Source organism: Otolemur garnettii, unplaced genomic scaffold (assembly GCF_000181295.1).
Source record: "Otolemur garnettii isolate 467f Iridium unplaced genomic scaffold, OtoGar3 scaffold00187, whole genome shotgun sequence".
Lineage (NCBI taxonomy): Eukaryota > Metazoa > Chordata > Mammalia > Primates > Galagidae > Otolemur > Otolemur garnettii.
Window position 1 is genome coordinate 2,011,468 of NW_003852582.1, and position 6,771 is coordinate 2,018,238.

General features: G+C 45.1%; 1 pseudogene; it reads left to right on the forward strand.

Annotated features, from left to right (window-relative positions):
• The window catches only part of LOC100940887, a 13,890-nt pseudogene extending 7,537 nt beyond the window's left edge, over nt 1-6,353 (forward strand).
• The last annotated feature ends 418 nt before the right edge of the window (nt 6,354-6,771 follow it).

A 6,771-nucleotide genomic window follows, 5' to 3' on the forward strand; every position in this document is an offset into this window, starting at 1 on the left:
AAAAAAAAAAAAAAAAGAAAATGAAATACCTAGGAATATACCTAACAAAAGAGGTGAAGGACTGCTATAAAGAAAATTACAAAACCCTAAGAAAAGTAATAGGAGGAGATATTAACAAATGGAAGAACATATCATGCTCATGGCTAGGAATAATCAACATTGTTAAAATGTCTATACTTCCAAAGCAATCTACAGATTCAATGTAATCCTCTTTAAAATATCATCATCATACTTTCAAGATTTGGAAAAAATAATTCTTCATTTTGTATGGAACCAGAAAAAGTCCTGCATAGCTAAGGGTGTTCTTAGTAATAAAAACAAAGCCAGAGGCATCAGCATACCAGACTTTAGATCTACTACAAAGCCATAGCGGTCAAAACAGCCTGGTATTGGCACAAAAATAGAGATATTGACATTTGGAACTGAGTAGAAAACCACGAGATGAAACTAACAACATCTTTGATAAACTAAACAAGAACTGAGGGCCAGGGGTGGTGGCTCATGCCCGTAATCCTAGCACTCTGGCAGGCCGAGGCTGGTGGATCCCTTGAATTCCCTGGTTTGAGACCAGCCTGAGCAAGAGTGAAACCCTGTCTCTAAAATATAGCCAGGTGTTGTGGCAGGCGCCTATAGTCCCAGCTACTGGGGAGGCTGAGACAAGAGGATTACTTGAGCCCAAGAGTTTGAGCTTGCTGTGAGCTACGACGCCATGGCACTGTACCAAGAGTGACAAAGTGAGACTCTGTTTCAAAAAATAAAAATAAAAAAGAACATACATGGGGGGAAAAAATCCCTATTTAATAAATGGTGCTGGGAGAATTGGATAACACCATGTGAAAGACTGAAACCAGACCCACACCTTTCTCCACTCAAATTGATTCAAGATGGACAAAAGATTTAAATCTAAGGCATAAAAAAAAAAACCTCAAAGAAAGTGTGGGGAAAACGCTTGAAGATATCAGCCTGGGGAAAGATTTTATTAAGAAGACTTCAGTGGCAATTCGTAATTTATTTTTTGCAGAGATGGAGTCTTGCTGTGTTGCCCAGACTAGTCTCAAACCCTTGGCCTCAAGTGATTCTACCATGTCAACCTCCCCAAGTGCTGGGATTACATTTGTGAGCTGCTCCACCCAGCTTTCATGTAGTTTAAAAAAAAAAAAACTTGCCCAGAATTTGTAGTTGTTATCTTGTGTGAGGGTTTGTCCAATAGAAACTGTGCCTCCATTATCAGAAGCTCGACTTTGCAGCACTTTTAATTGCTAATACGTAATGTGATTCTTTAAGATAGGGAATATAACATACAGCATTTTGTATATAGTATTTCCCTAAATTACTTGACCAGAGAGCTTCTTTTTCGTTGTTTGAGTTGGAACAGCTGCAGAATGACTGCTTTGCTTTGCTTTGGGAAAAGCTGGTCAAAGAATAGCCTTACCCAAGGTGTCCTTACAACTTTTTGCCAAGTTGCAGACCTTGCTTATTATCCACTTAAATATAATGTTCATCTAATTAAATGCTAGGATAATCATACCTGCTTTAAGTACCTTATAATTAAAAGTGAGAGTTTGCCCTTCATTATAAGGTAAGGATGGTAAGGGAAAATTAAGTGATTGTGATCATCTCTTAAAAATGTCTGGGCTTCAAAGTTTGTTACTGACAATAGAAAAGTTCCATTTAAGAGGTTGTATTCAGGCAGCTTAACACTTTAAGATGGAAATACAGACAAAACAAATTTATGCAAGAATAGTTACATGAAGCAAAATGTATCACATAAAGGCAAAGGCGTTTTTTTATCTGAACTCTGACAAGGAATCTGCTACTGACTGGGTCAGTACTTTGTTCCAGGACAATTTATCTACATTTTCTCAACTTTTCATTTTTTTAATTTTAAAATCTAGAACAATTGAAAAGTAGTATAATAAACATAAACGCTCTTCACCGGGTTCAATAATTATTTACATTTTGCATTTGCCATGTTTGCTTTCTCTCTCTCTCCTCCCTCCCACACAATTTTTTTTTTTTGAGACAGTCTCACTTTGTCACCTCCAGTGTTGACCTCATGGTGTAGAGTGCTGTAGTGTCATAGCTCACAGCAACTCCAACTCTTGGGGTCAAGTAATACTCTTGCCTCAGTCTCCTACAGGCATCCGCCACAACTCCCGGCTATATTTAGAGGTGGGGGTCTTGTTCTAGCTCAGGCTGGTCTGGAACCCATGAGCTCAGGCAATCCACCCCCCTGAGCCTCCCAGAGTGCTGGAATTGCAGGCCTGAGCTACCACACCCAGCCCTCCCACACAGCTTTTAAGGTGAGTTACAGACATGACAAGACTTCACCCACAGGTACTTTAGCACGCATCTCCTAGGAGTAAATTTATTGCACAACAACCATCTGGTATCTACTGGCGCATATCACTCTTATCTCTTGTGACGTCCTTGGAATAATTTTCCTTTTTAGCAGAAAAATCGATTCCCTTTCAGGAAAGAAGATGCTGAAACAGAAAAAGGAAACAGAGGGAAAACAAAAAAGGACGAGATCCTGTGATGTTGATATTGGTTATCAGTCCTGAGTACACATAGTACCTAAAATGCCAGTCCATATTACTCTCGCCACCGTACTATATTGGCATAGCAAATAATTCTGAGCAGGTTCCTTGCTAGAGTTAGGAATAATCTCTGTCCTGAAATAACTCACAAGTTAGTCAGGATCTGGTAAAACATTGCTCAAATATCTCACCTGCTTTCTCCACCTTGCTAAATTCAGCATCTCCTCTAAAACTCAGATCAGGCATTACCTAAGAAAAGCCCTCTAAGGCTCCTGGCTCTCCTTACCCCTGCCCCAAGCTAGGTTTGGTGAGCAAAAGGTCCTCTCTGGTTGGCTCCTTTCTCTGGCCTCAGCCAGCGTCTAGACATCTGGGGCTACCTGCAGTTTTTCTCCTTTCAGAGAGCTATCAGCTCTTTATGCAGCCCTCTTAGACAAGATCCAAGGTGACGCACCGTTCTTCTTAAAGTGATGTGGACTTTCTTTTCTGATTATCAGTTGTGCCAACCTCTGTCCATGTTGAAGGTAGTTGCTGAGCAATGCTCAATTATACTGCCAGTCTGGATAAGATTACATTTTGTTTTATGAAAAAGACCAAGGACATCTATAGATCCGCTTATAGTGGGTGAGTTTGCTATCCTCACTTTCCTTCTGGAAAGTACTTGAAGGGGTGTGACAGGAGAATGAGGTCTATAGAATAAAAGGAAAAGTATTCTGACAGGATCTGATTGGTGAATCATTAGGGTGGGAGTTTTGGAAGGGGAGGAGGATTTCTGATTGATTTTTGTATTAGTCTATTTGCAGTGCTATAAAGCAGCGGTTCTCAACCTTCCTAATGCCGCGACCCTTTAATACAGTTCCTGCGGGTCGTGACCCACAGGTTGAGAACCGCTGCTATAAAGGAATACCTGAGGCTGGGTAATTTATAAAGAAAGAAGGTTTATTTGGCTTGTGGGTCTGCAGCCTATAGAAAAAGCATTGCATCAGCTTCTGCATCTGGTGAGGCCTTCAGGAGGCTTCCAGTCATGGCAGAAGAAGAAAGGCAGCAGATGTGTTGCCTGGTAAGAGAGAAGAGTATGGCCAGGATCCTGTCCATGCAATGGCACCAAGCTGCACATGAGGGATCCGCTCCCACAAGCCCAACACCTGCCTCCAGGCCCCAGTTCCAACACTGGGATCAAATTTCAACATGGGATTTAGAGGGGACAAATATCCAAACTGCATCAACTTTCAAGTGCATTTGGCAATCTTTGGTTCAATATCAACTGCTACGTACCTGGGAGATTTCTAGGCTGAGCAGAGTCACATGGCTCTTTCTGTTTCAACTGAAAGAAGTGAAAGAGAGGCAGTTGGACCGGCAGAGATCGCAGACCACCGAGGCTTGAACGAAAGATCTTTATTGGTGGGGGGAGGGAGGCTGCAGAGCAGCACCAAGGAGGAGAGGAAAGAGAAGAGAGGAGAGGGGAGAGAGATAAGGAGAGAGTGAGGAAGAGGAGAGAGAGAAAGTAGAGAGGAGCGAGGAGGAAGACGGGAGAGAAAGAGAGAAAGAAGGCGGGGTGGGGGAGACATATTATATAGGGAAGTTTTAGAATGGTGAGGGGCTGGTGGGATAACCAATAAGGAGTTATTCCTCCAGCGGAAAGAGCCATTAGGGGCGGTCAGCGGGAAATTAGAACAGGGTGATGAGGTAAGCAGGCCACTCCCTGTGCTAGGGAGGAGTTGTAACTTTAAGGGTAGGAAGGGGCTTTGGGGGGGAAGGGGCTTTCTGAGGCAATTATCTAACAAGAAGATCTTTGTGGTCCTCAGCCTCAGGGTCTGAATCTTAGATAAAGTAATTCCTCAGTTTGGCTAATGTTATGGTGGAAATTTAGTCTGAAGTCTAGTCCAAATAAGTATTTTATATATGAATCTATCATATTAAGGCCAGACTGAGACCTGTCATGAATTTCTTTCTTGTGAAATGAAAGCGAAAAAGGCAAACACAGCATTGGATGAAAGTTGAATTAAATAAGGCCTGAAATTCCTCTGAAAATTAGGATTCTGATGGGATTTCCTGAATGGTTACCTGTCCGGTGGCCCAGGTACCGGAGGGATGAACTCCAGAGGGCCGGGCCCCAGCTCAGCCCTGGCACACAGAGACAGGCAGGGCTGGGTCCTGGGCCCACTGGGGACTCCTTTCTCCCACTGTGTGGTTACCTGGCATGAAGGAGAGCGTGGGAAGCATCTTTCCCTCCCACATCACACGACCCAGCTCCCTCTCTTATCAGAGTTCACTGTTTCCCCTCAAGTGTCTAAGTTGGGGGTCTTGAACAGACTTCAGGAGCTCCTGGGCACAGTGAACCCACTAGACACCCAGGTGGAAGATGGAAAATAGAACACTGAGGCAAGAGAGCAGCAACAACTTTAAGTGTGACCTTATTCACCCCAAGAGCAAGCCAAAGTGAAAATTAACTCAAGGACGGGGCAAAGAGCGAATGGTAGTGATGATAATTCAGGCCTCACTGGAAAGAAAATTATCCCTTCTGGGAGATGGCAGAACCTCTTTCACCATGGTTGCCGGCCGATCTCTAAGCAGAACCAGGATGCCACTATCTATGTGAGGGATCTGAATGAGAAAGTTAGTGAACCACTGTTGTGGGAACTGTTTCTCCAGGTAGGACCAGGGGTCAACACCCACATGCCAGAGGATAGACTCACAGGCCAGCACCAAGGATATGGTTTTGTGGAATTCTTGAGTGAGGAGGATGCTGACTATGCCATTAAGATCATGAACATGATTAAACTGTATGGGAAACTAATATGTGTGGACAAGGCATCAGCTCACAGCAAAAATCTGGATGTAGAGGCCAACATTTTCATTAGGAACCTGGACCCAGAGATTGATGAGAAGCTGCTTTGGATCCTTTAGAGTCATCTTACAACCCCCCAAGATTATGCGGGGCCCTGACACAGGCTACTCCAAGTGTTATGCTTTTATTAATTTTGCTTCGTTTGATGCTTCAGATGCAGCAATTGAGGCTATGAATGGGCAGTACCTTTGTAACTGCCCTATCACTGTGTGTCATGCCTTCAAGAAGGACTCTAAGGGGGAGTGCCATGGCAGCAGCTGAATGACTTCTGGCAGCTCAGAACCCACTCTCCCAGGCTGACCGCCCCCATCAGCTGTTTGCAGATGCACCAACTCCACCTTCTGCCCCCAATCCTGTGGTATGATCATGCAGATCTGGGTTTCTACCACCAGACATGCCTCCTCCTGGCTCCTTCCCACCCCCAGTGCCACCTCCTGGGGCCCTCCCACCTGGGATCCCCTAGCCATGCCTCCGCCACCTATGCCTCTTGGGGCAGGAGGACATGGCCCCCCATCAGCAGGAACCCCAGGAGCAGGACATCCTGGTCATGGACACTCACATCCTCACCCATTTCCTCCAGGTAGGATGCCCCATCCAGGGATGTCTCAGATGCAACTGGCACGCCACCGCCCTCATGGCTTAAGACACTCCCATGCAGGGCCCCCAGGCTCTGGGTGACAGCCACCACCTTGACCACCACCTGGAATGCCCCATCCTAGACCTCCTCCAATGGGTATGCCCCCCAAAAGGCCTCCTTTGGGTCTCTCATGGGTCACCCAGGTCCTGTGCCCCCACATGGTATGCATGGACCTTCTCCACTGATGCCCCCTCATGGATACACTGCCCCTCCATGCCCCCCACCCCCCACCCTATGTCTACCAGAGGGGACACCTCTCCCTCTACCCAGACCAACTCCCTGGCCTCCAGTTCCCCCTCGTGGCCAGCTCTGGGGCCCTCTCCCTCAGTAAATTTGCATTCTCCTTCCTGTTTTTACACCCTCCCAAGATCTTTTCAAGTCCTTGGACCAGTCAGAGCACCAGAGTTCCTGTACTTTCTTGGGGCTAAGGCACTAATCCCTTTCAGCCCTACCACCATTTAATGTAATTTTTTCCCAGTGGAGGTATTCCATTTTTTATGTTGGTTCTAAGTGTTTTGCAAATGAACAGACAAAATAAAACTGAAATCCTTGCTTAAAAAAAAAATCATCCCTTCCTTACCAAACCTCCTACTTCCATTCTCTTTTCCTCTCTACCATTTGCCGGATACTGGATTGGGGTACAAATGGAGACTGAGAACCTGCTGCAGTGATTGTATCTGTGTAGCAAAGAGTCTTTTTTTTTTTTTTTGTAGAGACAGAGTCTCATTTTGTCACCCTTGGTAGAGTGC